The sequence below is a fragment of the Gavia stellata genome, chromosome 4, assembly GCF_030936135.1.
Source record: "Gavia stellata isolate bGavSte3 chromosome 4, bGavSte3.hap2, whole genome shotgun sequence".
Classification (NCBI taxonomy): Eukaryota; Metazoa; Chordata; class Aves; order Gaviiformes; family Gaviidae; genus Gavia; species Gavia stellata.
Genome location: NC_082597.1, coordinates 81326117 through 81341367, shown reverse-complemented (window position 1 = coordinate 81341367; position 15251 = coordinate 81326117).

Here is a 15251-nt window from a genome sequence, read left to right as displayed (position 1 = left end):
TTTGGGAGGTTTCCATAAGATCTACTATCTTTCAGCATAAGTGACACTCCTCTCTCACAAGAGAAGAACAACATGTACACGTAGGTACAGCCCCAACAATCCTGTTATTTCATCAGAGTGGCTCCATCAGGCATAAGCCCTAGTAGCCAAATTCATTGCAGTGAACCAGGAAAGGCTTGTGAACTCTGGGCTTTAGGTAGGCGTTTGACTGATTTTACTCTACAAGTAATGGGCACAGGCTACTTAAGAATGTCTGCACAGGCTCAAAACTTTGTTTAATATTCCATTAGGACCAAAAAAGAAAAGTGAGGAGCATTTTCAAAACTATTTCCAAGGTGGTGCAATTTACTATCAGCTGCGTGTAAGAACGGGTTGATACCTGCGCATTATTAGAAGCACAGGTACATCAACTGAAGCGGTTATTTGCTTTTTCTACTTCCCTTTTATTTCTCTGATTCTTCGTCTCTTTTCTCCTCCTTTTTTATTCCTCTCCCTCTCTTTTTCTTTTTCTCTTTCTTTTTTTCCTCTGATGACCTTGGTTATCAGAGACCATGGCTCATCTGTTTCTCCCTCCTTTCTGGACAGCCGTTGGGCCCTCTTACTGCACATTTCGGAACACAGAAGAAATCTATAGTTTTCTCGGACCAAGAAGTTTGGGATATGCAGGTTCTCCATCATGCAATTGTATCCTTAGGAAGCACTGACTGCCAAAGAGAGCAGTTAACAGCACATTGAACACACAGACGCCATACCCATTTCCAAAGCTCGGATGTAGACCATCCATCAAGTGATACCAAATGTTATTGATGCAAATGTTGATACAGGTTGACAGTAATTTGCCAGAAGTTTTGGCTCTGTATAATTTGAGTTGACTGTACACAACTCTGAAAACTATTGGAAACAGAAATCTATAGATGCATTACAGGTTTAAAACAAAGCCAACAGTTTATGAGGGAATGCTCTGCATTAAGGAGCTTTCAGAGACGTTGAAGAAAGACGTTTGTCTCAAATTTCTAGGGAGAAGCTAGGGATTTTTTTTCTTTACAAGTTGTTTTCTATAAATTTTGTATGCTATATCCCTAGAAATCCCAAATGATCATGAACTTCTAAAGCTTTCAATCAAGACAGAGGTGGGGAGAGAGACAAAAAATACACGCTCACAGCCACACACACACTTTGGGAAATGCATATAGAGCATAAGCCATAGCACTAAAAAATCCATACCAGATCAGCTCATCTAGTGTCAATGAAACTAAAGCACATCAAGATTTATTATTTGATTAAAAGCACTCGGGGAGCAAATGCTTGTATCTAATATTACATTTCTCAATTACTCTGATATATTTGATATTTATAAAAATGAAATAATTCCACATACAGGGAGAATAGAGGTAAATATAGGCTAATATAATACTGACTGTTGATTCTGATTGACAGCTGTGAAGTAAGGCCACATATGGTGGTTGAAGTTTAAAAGGATTTTAAAATTAGAAGTAGCGTTTCTGAGCCTAGCGCTGAAAAACCCTGACATTTGCAGTGCCGGGAGCAGGCTGTGAGAGGGATTTCTATCCTGGTTTCCCACCCAGAAGAATATATTTACTGTTCAAACATTTTGAGGCAGGCACCCATGGAAATCAACGGGAACTCTGCCACTGGTTTTAATGGGAGCAGAATCTGTCCCTATGTGTAAATACGCAGCAATATTTTTTTTCCTCTGACTGTTAAAAACCACCATCACAACTGGATGGAACCTGGTTTTAAACACTCAGACATGGGGCCTCTTTACCGCAGGAGTCTCCAACGATGTCCATCCTTAACACCACACCAGCTGCCAACTGAAGGCTCTGAAATGCTGATTTTAATCAAAATCTTTCCTTTCAAATCTAGCTTACAGTTTACTCATAGCGCAAAAGTGCTTCTCAGCACTGGAATTTTCAGGATGCGATGCTGAGCCAAATACTGCAGGCACAGCTTGCTCATAAGACAGCAATCTTGTGGCCCACCTTGGAGGCTGTAATAGGGCTACTGTACTCAGCCTCCCACCCTTGGTGAAGCCCACTAATAACATCTGTTTTATAGCATTCACTCCTGCAACCTGCTAGTTCCTTGGCTCTACTGCTGTCACAGAGAGGATGTGCTTTACTATGCTGCAGGTCTGGTGGAAAGTTGTCAGACTTCAAGCCAAATGTAAAAGCAGCCAGTGCTGAATAAATGACTTGAAGTGCTTTCTCCAGGGACCCCTTCCAGGTCCCAGATAGGCAGATTTGGCCAGTGTTTGTAGACAGTCTTGCTCAGAGGCAAATTAAAAATCAAAATACAGACACCGTTTGAAAAACATCGAAAGCTAGACTCAAACATCCACCATGTATTAAGACATTCTTATATAAAAATAACCACAAGGTTGCAAATTCATACTTTCCTACTTGGTGAGACCAACTGCAACCAGGAATAAACCTGGAAATGTGTGGGGCAGACTGCGGCACTGCCTTCAGAGAAAGCATAAAACAGGAGGCGGAAAGCTGGAGCGAGAAAAACAAGACACTGTGAATCGGGCAATTGAATCAGTGGGTGGTACAAGGGGTAGGACCCTCACCTGTACCAGCGCTGCCCATGGGAGCTGCCACACTCAGAATCACTAAGGTTGGAAAAGACCTGTAAGATCATCAAGTCCAACCACCAACTAACACCACCATGCCCATTAAACCATGTTCTGCAGTGCCACGTCTACACGTTCCTTGAACACCTCCAGTGATGGTGACTCCACCACTTCCCTGGGCAGCCTGTTCCAATGCTTCACCACTCTCTCAGGAAAGAAATTTTTCCTAATATCCAGTCTAAACCTCCCTTGGTGCAACTTGAGGCCATCTCCTCTCGTCCTGTCGCTTGTCACTTGGGAGAAGAGGCCAACACCCACCTCTGCAACCCCCTTTCAGGTAGTTGTAGAGAGCGATAAGGTCTCCCCTCAGCCTCCTCTTCTCCAAACTGACTCAAGTCAATGGAAGCAAAGCAGGACACTCACCAACTAAACAACCAAGCTTTAACTGGGTAAGTCCATGCTGTACTCGACACCTGACTCACAGACGCTAATGAAGCATGCTCCTCACCTACTGCACTGGCTCTGCTCTGACTGAAGCCCCAACTGCAGCTTAGGAATCTGGATACCGGCCCTCGGTACCATGACAGCAGCAAGCCACCCCGCTTCTGCTGTGTGGGGGTGAGAAATGGGAGGGGAAGGTTTGCCAGCAGGCTAGCAGCATCCCGAGACTCAAGTCAGGAGCGGATGCAAGGTAGGACTTCTCCCTACGGTCCGAACCGATAGGATAAAGATCTCAAATTGTCGTGTGGTTTGACAGAAGAGACCAACATCTTTTGTTCCAATGGCAAACCGTTAACAAATGTCAACTCTCTCATTTCATTATTGGTTTTTTGTACATCCAGAGCATTAAGAAAGCCCACACTCCAGCTGGCAGGTTTGGCTGCAAAAGCGGCTGTGCTGACACAACCGAGGGGACAGGGCACCACAGGATGAGTACAGAAGAGTTGTAAGGTGTGAAGAGTGGAGAGGTGAAAAGCTTCAAGCTAGTTTTGCTGCCAGACTTTATCACAGAGAGCTACAACATCAGACAAAACTAGCTAGCCATCTTTCAAATCACCAACCCCTTCACATGCCCCTTTTCCTTTGCAGTTTCTTTTTAAGATTCTCTGACCGGTTTATAGCACGGCTATGCAAGTGATATATCAGCACAACCAAGTGGGTAGTGTGCTGTGGCACAGAAGCAGGAACGTGCGGTGAGGGCTGTAAACCGGGACTGCCACCAAAAACTTGATACTGTCGGACCACAGGCTGTGGTTGCACACACACGTGATTTTGGCAGCAACCCTGGCTTCTGCAGACCACACTCTCGAGCACCTAGTTACGCCCCAGCACCACGGCCTTTCACGTGCTGGCTGCCTGGCACTTTCCAGATCTAAACTGACTCATGACGACGTGAGAATGGTGGCGGTCAGGGATGACTTCGAAGCAACCATGCAATCCTCACCACAGAAGGGTGTTTATAGCTATCACTTTCCACAACACAGAAAGAGTAAGCTCAACGTGTATCTCCATGAACCTCCTTTTACATCCTTCTGTTCTCCTTCACCGGTCATCCTGCCCTATAGCAGGATCATATATCACAAGTTATCTCTCTTCTCACAAACCCTGTTATCATTGCAAAACTTAGAGATCCAGGAATTGATAATTCTGCCTCTTTGTGTTACTCCCCTTGCTATATGTGACTCCTCCTGCTATATGGGACAGCCAGAATCATTCTGAAACCTTACGGGGCTCCCAAAAGTGCCACTTCTGACAGTGCCACTGTCTTGATGCTGACTGTGGTTTGGGCACAGCTTGGTCATCAGCTTATCATTGCAAATCCATGTCACAATCAAAACAGAACCTCCTGCCGGTCAGCGCTCTGTCATCAACACCATCCCATTTGTCTTACGCAGCTTATTCTCTATTTGATCCCAGTCACGGTGATTACTTTCAGCTACATCTGGCTAGTTCTTTTCCTGCACAAAAGTCCTGTGATGTCCTTGCTGAGTTACAGAAACACCCAAAGAGCCTCTCTAACGAAGCTGCTGCTACCTTCTCAGTGTGCTGGCTTCTGCTGTATATCCTAGAGCTATGTATCTACTTGAGAATCTACTATCATGATGACACAATGGATGCCTTTCATTTTGTCTGCACTGTTCTTCAATATTTTCATCCGTTCATCAATCTTTTTTTTTATGTGTTACTGTCCCAATGATACAGAAGCAGCAAAACAAAGAGAAGCCTATGCTTCCATTAAAATAAAATCCATCCTTACATCCGTATCTTAACAGAATCTCTCTAAAACACTTTCTCCCTCAAAGTTAAAATCTTAAATAGGTTATTGCAGGATGTACTGGTTGTACAGTTATCATAAATGCTCTCGTATTATCTGGATTTGGGAATAATTTGAAATGTGTTAAAAATGCCAGTGAGGAAAAAAGAATCCCCTAAGCAGTAAGGAGATCAGAATTTGGGGCACATTTCCAAGTTGATATTTAACATAATCTTCAGCCAACTCACATTCCCCTGTGAGACAATATTTGCCTGCTTTAAAATATTTGCTTATGCACCGCAAGTTAAATTCTGCCAAACAACATCACAGCTTCGCTACAATGTAGTGGTGGCAGGAGATGTTGTTCGCAGCAACTTCTTTTAATTATCATCTTCATAGGAAAATGGTGAAAACCTGAGTTAGGAGACAGAAGGAAGAAATAGCCTGGAATTATCCACGTTCTCCAGCTGGTTAAGCACCACAGAGTTCTCTAGGGTAGGCAAGCCCTTTGAGCTGTTTAAGAGCCCAAGTTTCTACTTTAAAAAATAACATCAATCTTGTTTCGTTTATATTTGTTAGGCACTGATAGGGCTCTTTATACTGTTATCGGAGTGTTTTTGTCAATGAGTAAGTTAACAGTAAATTTCTGTAACCATTGGGGAAGGAGATGGAAAAAAATTGAAGCAAGAAAGTGAAGATACTTTTCCTGTGCTGCCCCAGTTAACCACACACTGTTACTAGACATCAAATAATTAGTCAAAGTGGTGGCATTTTTATCTTTCTTGGAAGTTTTTTTAGATTTGAAAAAATAAAGCAAAGCTTCTCAAGCCCTTTAATGCATAAAAGAGCCCGAGAGCCCCGGAAGACACGAGGAGAATTTCTTAACGTGCTCACTTACGGACAAATTGCTTTAAAAGGTTATACGCAAAGTCCTTTCTTCAAGAAACTGATAGGACCTCGTGTCTGTTCTGGGATACCTTTATTATTGAAAAGAGCTGCCAATGTTTATTACTTCACACCAATTTATTGTCATAAACAGTTCAAAGGAATGTGATTAACTTCCCATTAAAGGGACTCCGCCAGCGAGCCGGTAAGGGAACACAGAGCGCCAGGGACGCCAGAGCCCGGGGCTTTGCTCTTGGCCCGTTGGGAATGCTTTCAAATCATACTGCATCAGACAGAAGAAGTGCTGGAGGCAAAAGCAGAGTAAACTTAAAAGTTAAACAGAGTGTGACCACGCATATGTGTGTTATTATTGTGTCTTACTGGAGTGCTGTTATCGCAAGCCTATAATGACATCATGATAAAGCCGCAGGCAAACGCATCGTATTTTTGTAAGCGATCTCCAGTCTCTGGAATATTTTGACTAGAGGGGCAAGCAAAGTCGATCTCCCATCTTCCACAGCTAACAAGAACTGACCTTCTCTGAATTTCCTTTGAAGACTGTACAGTCCAGCAATAAACATGTTTCATGCAATATATGTATCTTTAGTTGAGGAAAATCAGAGTCCGACCTTTAAACGTAAGAGGTGAAATGGAAGCGTAGGACAGGGAGAACAGACATACAGGTAAACCCAGGATACAGTCACAACATTGCTAACAAAAGTGCCAAAAGTCCCAATAACATATTGCCCTGGGAACACGGGATTTGAGAGGCCAGATTGTCCTCTGTTCAGCAGATCTGTGCCTTCCAACCCGCTGGTGTGTTTTAGTGCGGTTTGGCTCTCTCCTTAAACAGGCAATTATTACCGTTACTGAAAAGCCTAAGAAAAGAGATTTCCATCATGATCAAGAGCTGCATAAACATACAATTTAAATAAGCCTCCACTCATTGAAGCTTTTTATGTCATACAAATAATCTTTTAACAGAGTCAAAACCATGTATTTATTCTAGATAACAGATGCACCGCTATTGCAAAAGCAGGCTGTGCACTCGGTATAGGACTTAGCAGAACAACACCTAGCAACATCTTCTTCTCCCCCCAGCCATGGGGAAGTCTACATCTGTGTTGGAATAGGTTACACAGCTACTTAAATATTTACTAAAGGAAATGTATTATATGATAAATGTTTATAGAATGCATGGTATGCTTCTCAAAGGCAGTACACTAAAACTGTGGAATAAGTGCATCGAGTTTATCCTAGGTGTATAAGTTTTACTTTTTGAAATGCTCTTAAACGATGCAAAGTATGACTTTTTATAACATTTGACAAATGGGAGTTTGTGTCAAAACCACATTTGGAATTGTAAGTTCGTGGGGGGCAGAGTATATGCATCATTAAGAAGTCATTAAATCTATCTTACCTGGGGTGTAGATCCATATAAAATTCGAGAATTTGTAAGTTTTTATATTTCAGATGATAAGATTATTTTAGCTTATCTGTATTTTTATGTGCTGGAAGTGTTAAGTTTGTAATTAGGCATTCAAATGCAGCTCGAGTGAGGGCAACTGTGGGGAAACGGATCTCTTTTAGATTAAACTTCCCCTAAAGTTGAAGGAAAAGCTTTGCAGAGATAACAGCGTAAGAAAGATTTTTGGAGCAAGGGCCCAGATGAGTATGTACGCACTGATTTAGAGACATACGCAGAGACCAAAAGCAACAAAACCACAACCTTCCTACAGACTCCCACCAGCTGGACAGCCGAAGATGTCACAGACCGACACAAAAGGTACCCTGGTGCCATGGCCAAGCAGAGCTGGTTGAAACGCATGCAGAAAAGGGAGCTTTCACTCCTAACTTCTCTGGGCTGCTTCCACCGAGGCAGATAAATTCCTCTCTGAGCCTCCCGAGTAACATTTCTTCATACCAAAAAAACCCTGAACGCTATGCAACCCATTTGACCCAGCACAGATTAAACTGTCAACCACCTGGAACAAGTCCGCTGTGAAACACAAGACAGGGTTATAGGAAAGGAAATACATCTTTGCCTCCCCCATCCAGCCACCTCCTACCGCTTTCAAAACCGCTCTGTGGTGCAAATCAGTAGGGTTCAGCCTGAGACTTCTGCTGTGGGTACTCTCTACTGGCTCCTTATTCATACAGCTCATCTGCAAACCATGGAGACCTGAGATGGCAAAGCCTGGGAAATGGCTTTTCTGAGGTCACCAAAAAAAAAATACTCTTCGAGATTCTACAAGCCTGCCAGGTCTTGGTAGCAAACTATCAGCTAAATAATTTTCACAGCTGTTGGCAATTCGGGGATTCCATCAGCGTCATAACACAACATCAAAACTGATAGTTCTTCAGCAGATTTGAGTCACAAATTAATAGATTATTCCTTCCAACAGAATGGCAGTTTTAAGTGAATAATGCTGAGAAGTGCAGTAAAGAACTTTGGGTCCTAAATATTCGCTAACGGCTACTGCTGTCAGAAAATAGTGGAGAGAGAGAAGTGCAAGGCTGCCCCCTCTTCCCAAAATCATCTATAACATGCAAGGAATTTCCCTGCCACAGAAAACACAGGAGATGGGAGAGGAAAACAAAGGGTGAAAAAAGAAAAGACATCTCTCAGAATTTGATAAAACAAACTCTGGCTTAAAAGAAGTTAAAAAATGGGTGGGTGGGTGGACAGACACCTGCACAAAAGCAGCGTACATCCAAAACCAAAAGTCTGTTCATCACTTTGTTGTGCAGACATAGACCCTGTATTTCCAGGTGCTTCTGCTTCTCCATCCGGCTCCTCCTTTGAGTACGCACTCCCTCTCTGTTGCTTAGCTTAATACTTAACTAAATCAACGCTGAGTGGTTTTCCTGCGTCATGCTATTCTTGTTTACTGAGCACTGTTCAATAGCTCTTAATGGACAGTACAAATACAATAATTTTGCAATCTCTTATCTAGAATACATTGTACAAAAGCTGTGGAGATGTGAACTGGAAGAACTGCACTTCCGCACTGGAAGTGAAGCAAGTGCCTCGCTATTTCTGTCCAGATAACACGGCTTGAGGGAAGCCTACCCAATTTAATTTGCTCCATTGAGCAAACAAGCGCTTTCGAAGTTGCGAGGCATTCAGAAGAGGAAGATACAGAGAGCTGCTTAGTAAAATTTACAGAAACGACTCAGAGCGATTGACTATATCTTCTAGACGCCTACTTAGAAACACTTTCAGAAAGCACTTAAGCGCTCTACTTACGAAACATCAGAGGCTGTTCTGAAGTGCTTGAAATTCAATGCCCCAATGCTTAAGGCATTGGGGACCATGCTGAAAAACCTTTGCCCCTTTTTTCTAAGTCTATGTCTGTGTCTACTGACTTGCCATTGCTGCACATAACTGTGAACACCGCTATTAGCAGTGTTCTCTGTACCCCAATTCACATTTTCATAGCACCGGAACATATTCTTGACCTTTGCATTCATTCACTTTTAAAGCACAAGTGCGTTTTAATTCAGATAAAAAGACGGGTAGGTTTTAGTATTACTATGCACATAGTTCACGCTTGCTTCAGAGGGTGGAACTCAAATCCCAAATTTGCTGCCTCTGAAGAAAATCTTGAGCTTCTGTTAAGACCTCCCACAGAAATCAGGAAAGAATTAATGGGCTGCTGAGTTCCTAATATGTCCCACCCTACGGCACCTGAAGGAAGTAAGTGTTAGACTGGCAAGGAAGAGCTTGACAGGGTGAGTACCTAGCTATTAATGGTGACTAACTGAGAAGCCTGAAGCCAAGGAAGACTGTTCCCAATTAAAGCCTCCCTTTGGTGAAGAAGGCCTGGCAGAAAAGGAGTGATTTTTCTGGCTGCAAGGGACTTACGGGTCCCTGATCCCAGGAGGGATGGAAGTATTTGCTTTTTTTTTTTTTTTTTTTTTTTTAAAAAAACTTCTATTGACCGTTGGAGGGGTGAGGAGTCCGCTGCACGCTGGGCCCAGAAAGGCTGAAAGACTTTATATTCCTGTATGTTTATTTTGGACTTCAGGGGCCATATAGATCGTGGAACCTTTTATGCAACGCAGCTGGCAGAAGAAGATGACTCTGATTTGAAGGTGTTGGAAGGTAGGTGGATCAACCAAAAATCCAGAAGGAAACAATGTCAGAGTTACTATTACATTATGCGCCTCAGAAAGGGGATTTTCTAGGGGCATTATGGCCACACTGGTCAACAACAGTCACTCCTCAAAATCACAGATAGTCTTTACAACTGATTTGGAACAGCAGGTTCAAGACACTCTGACCAACTGCCCTAATGAAACTGGAGTGCCAGTAGAGCCCATGCCCAATTCCCCATAGATAGGTACAATTATACCAGGCTGGTGGACAGAGACACTCTTGTTTCATGAGCTGCTTTGCAAACGCTCAGAGGACACAGCATTAACGAGATTCATTTGAATACTCTAGTAGCTGAAGCAGATTTAGGAAAAACCCAAGGGAATTAATATATAGGAAATGCAAGCTTGAACATCCTAATTGGGGGTGTTATATGTAGATAGGTTTGGGTAAGTATTTTATTTTGTGGAAAAAAAACACGGTTTGATCATCCCACATAAAGCCTGCGAAAATTTTTGGCTTAAGCAAATAACAAAAAACAGTTACACATACAAACTGAAGAGAGAAGAGACTATGTTCACCTGGAAATGTGCCAAGACATAAGAGATTTGGGTTTAAGGCCATCCTCTTCTTCAAGGATTTCGACTCACTGCTTGGGACACACTCTTATCTTTCCTATGAAGGTGTAGCCCTGAGGTGGTTTGCTCTCAAACAGTTCCTGGAGCTGTTTCACCTTGCATGGAATATCAGCCAAAGTTCCAATCCTCGTGCAAAGAAATTTTTTGCATTTGTATACATTGACAATGTAAAACAGGAATGATGCCTGACTGTTCCACATGACCATAGTCTGCATTTTTTTGGGGTATGGCATTATTATAGCATGTGAAAGAAGGATCTAAATGCCTATATACAATTTTTTTTTTTTTTTTGAGAGGACATTGGGGGAAAAAAGAAAGAAACAAACAAAATCTCATAGCACCATAATCTAAAATAAAACATTTCAATCCCCCACACCACATTTCTTGGTACAAGAAAACGTAGACCAGGACACACAACAGTGCTTTGTTGTTCTGTCATGAATACCAGCAATGTTTTCTCAGTGACTCCCCAACAGTATAATTGCAGAGATGTTCACCTTTCCCCAGATATTCTTAGGAAAACATCATTCTCTCAGCTGCTCTTGAGCCACTGTATTTGAAAGACTTGTGTTAACAGAGATGGACAACTTCACATTGAAATTCAACACAAAAAACACAGGTGAGGCATATCAGAGATCACCCTGTAACAAGGTTCTCCAAGTCTTCAGTCTATGCCTTTTCTTTCATCAGCCAATTGTACAGTTAATATCTCTTCAGATTCTTTCAGAATTAACTAATTCACTGAAATATGTGCCTAATTCAAAGCTAGTTCTTTTTATTAACTTCAAAAGGCTTTGGATCAGGCCCTGTTAAAAAAAAAAGCCTCTACAAGCCTATTGTGCATTTGCTATTAGGTACACAATAGGGCTTCTGTGATTCCTCTCCCTGCCTCGCCTATCATTATACATACGTTAGCAGATAACATGTCATTAAAGAGTCATAAATGTCAGTCAGAGAGTCATCCAGAGAAGCTGAAGGAAGGTTTCTTGGTCTGCCAAGTAGTAGTTCTGATAAGGGATCACCTGCCCAAGCAGTACATTCCTACCTCACCACTAACATTTTCTTCCAAACGCACAGATGCCTTGCCACAAATTATTGCGGTTGAAATGGTTTGCGTTGCAGGGGGAGAGATGGGAAGAGGGAAAAAGGAGTTGTTATTTTAAAACCCTTTAAAACTTCTGCCTGCTTCTGCGTTTGAAAATTGCTTATGCCTGGAGGTTAGAGAATGGCTGTTCCTAAGCATCTGTTTTCTGACTTTATCTCCACCTCTACCACCCAAAATCATGTTTCTATGGGCTTCAGAGGAGTTATCATCAATTGATAATTTACAACTGCAAAATACACACTGTCAAATGACACAGCTCTGGTCTTCACAGTAAATCAAGGCCCTACCTATAAAAGGGCAAAATTTCCCTTACAACCAACTAAAAAGGCAATACAATGTGATACCAGACACACATAATATCCCTAACAGAAAAAGAAAACTGTAATAACAATATCCAAGGATGAAAACAGAGCCCTCCCAAAACACTGTTCAGTTACAAGTTTTTTAACCTCAGTGAATAGTTCCAAAGGAGACTAAGCAATGCCCCTTTTTAAATTTCAAACCTTGCGTAGCTGAATTTGCATCCTTGAAGAGCTACAGGTAAGATTTCCCTATCCTTAGACTGCATAAATCCCTTATATTGTGAATACTTACTAAATACAAGAAAGTACTCAACATTCTACAGAATCATTTTTCAAAGCATGAGCAATAAAAGCAAACCAGAAAGTTTATAGGCTAAGTCATTTTGAAGATGTCAGAACTTAAAATTAGGAAGATTCTTGGAAAGAGAATTTTAGGTTTTTGTAATTATAGAAGGTGAATGGAGAAAAAAGCTGTCTTTCCTTGGAAAACATTATCTGAGGAAAAAAACCAGCACACAGAAGACATGGATGGACCCATGTATCCTTGGATAAGTTGATGGATTATCACAAAGGGGAGGAATGGGAAGATCAAAACCAGTTAATTTAAATTTTAATTTTGAAGGATAATATTGCCGGGAACTCCCTACAGTAGGGGTCTTTATCACTTGACTTGCACTTGTTTACAGGAATCTTGAACAAGAAGGGTTGGGTATAACTCCAAGAGGGACAGGCAGCTTCCAGCATAGAGGAGGTTGGCTATTGCATCAGAAATCTGGTTTTTGCAGTGATTTGTCAACTGACAGCATCTCATAAGTCGAAGTTGAGTTACTGTACAGTAGAAGCAGCGTGGTAAAGGTTTGTCCTGGGAAAAGAATTTGGGACTTGTAGTACAACATAAACTATTACACAATCAGCTTAGCCTCATCCAAGGGTGCTACCAGTTTGGGGTGCTCATAGAGGATAATATGGTGACGAGGGCAAATGTGGGGCAGCATTAGAGCAGCATGCTGGCAGAAAAAGGATAGAGCTGCGGCTGGGTAAAATCTTCATAGGCAAAAGACGATGAGTCAGAGTAAACTATTTTAATTTCTGAAAATTATTCATAAAGGGTGTCTTATCACAAGGCACACCCTTAAAAACATCTGGAAAATATCAGAGTGGAAAATCAACAACAGATCAAATAATTACAAATCTCAACTGAAAAATGGAGCGAGGGAAGGAGAATTCAGAGAGTTTGCATTCACTGCTGAATCTTAAATAATGGTATGAGTACCAACAAAGAGGAAATATCTTTGCTCAGGTGCTGAACAACTTTTTCCCCTGCTGAACCATATATAAGTTGAAGATGTGCAGCACATCATATAACTGGATACTCTAAAACTGGACACTGTCTAATCTGCCTTCCACTAGAAAAATGCAGTAATTCCTTTTCTTTTATAAGAGACAGTTTGTATTTCAGAAACAAAACACGTTTCACTCTTCTAATTACAACACAGAAACTGAAACTTACTTAAGAAAATACTGATATTCATAGGACATAATAACATATGTTTACTGGTAATGTCAAGGCTTTTAGAGAAAAATCCACATACCATATATAATTGGGATAGCACTTTTAAAGCTGTGAATGCATGATCCCTATCAGTTGATAAAATCCAGACTCCTTTTTCAAACTCCACTCTCCTTTTTGGGAAAAAAAGACAGAGATTAGACTAAAATAGGCTCTAAGTTGATTAGATAGAAAACATACTCCGAGAATGGCAGTGTTAATATTGTAGAGAAAGACGTTTAAACTTTCTGTATCTTACAGCATTTATTCTGGTTCCTAAGACTTACTGTGGGTGTGGGGAGCCACCCTTTGGTCATTATTGTAAATGCAAAATCAATATAACCTACCACAGATGGGTTTTGCCCTTGAGGAGGGTTCTTACGCAGAAATTCATTGGTAATACTGACAGATACGCCAAGGATTGTCTCTGGTTTAACACCATTTACAGTATATATGTTACCTTTCAGGGACAATAGGGATGAGTAATCTCTGCTTGTGTAGGGCTTTGAGCATGTTACGTGCTAAATGTTGTCATTACACTCTGTGCCCTCCGTTCTCTATCGCGTTACTGACGCAGACCAATTTCCACAAACTGAATGTCTGTAGCATCATTTCTCACTAAAACGAGGATTAAATGAAACAAAACAGTTGGAGCTTCGTAGACTTCTCTTCCAAGAGCCCAAAATGGAATAAGTGAAAAAGTTGAACCTGAATTACAAATTACTTTACGTTTTCATCACGGTGACTGACAGACACAGATCACTGTGAAAAGCAGAGTAACAAATAGAAAAGACCAACAAACTACCATAGAATTTCAGCGAAACAGGCTGGACACTGATGTAGAAAGGCAAAATCCTCAAATAATGGAAAACACAGATATTAAGCCCAAGAAAAGTCAACTGACAGGGCAGAAAGGGAAACCTATGGAAACTGGCCAGGGAGATTAAAGTTAAGCTCCACACAACTCTTATTTCACATTGAAAACCACAAACCATTCCTGGAAAGGAAGAAACTATTATGCTCTCTCTTAGCCTTGATGGGAGCAACCTTCTTAAACGCTTCTCTGTTTTACGAGAAGGGACTAAGTTCCCAGAGTTTTCCATTTACTCCTCCCTCAGGACTTTGGAGGCTGTTGTTCTTTCTTTCGACTTGGGATCATCCTCTACCATAGTCAGCTTTTGCTGGTCAGTATCAAGTGGAATCAGTCCACCAGACAGAGAAGATGAATAGCAGATATGTACGCACTGGATAACCCAGACACAGCAGGAAAGCAGCAGTTTTGAATTTGGATACAGACTTGAGAACACCAAGACTAAGAAACTTAGATGAACTACAGGCTGTTAGGTGATGAAAAAGAAAAAAAGAAATAAAGAAACAGACTGGAAATAGCCATCAGTTCAAAATAAAGGTAATTAGCAGAGACCACAGTGAGATTACCAGCTGCCTTCTATCCTGCCACTTGTCATGAAGCAGTCTGAATAACCAAGTAAACAGTTACGACAATGAGAATATATGTACTTTTTCACATGCTCAAGATGTCTTACAAACATTATACTACTACACCAGACAAAGCATTTGTGTTGCCACAAGACGAACATTCCTACTCACGTGTTACATTTGGGAATGAAGAGGCAAGAAGGTGGAGTGATCTCTCCAAGCCCACACGGTAAGTTAGAAGCAACATCAGGATAACACAGGAGTTTCCAGTTGATCAGCCTGCAAGGCCCTTGGTCTACGCTTGTTATCATGGTCATTCAAAAGAAGCTTCTTTGTCCTTAAGGACCTCTTTCCTCTTATCACCAAAGAAAAGAGAGCACATTGAA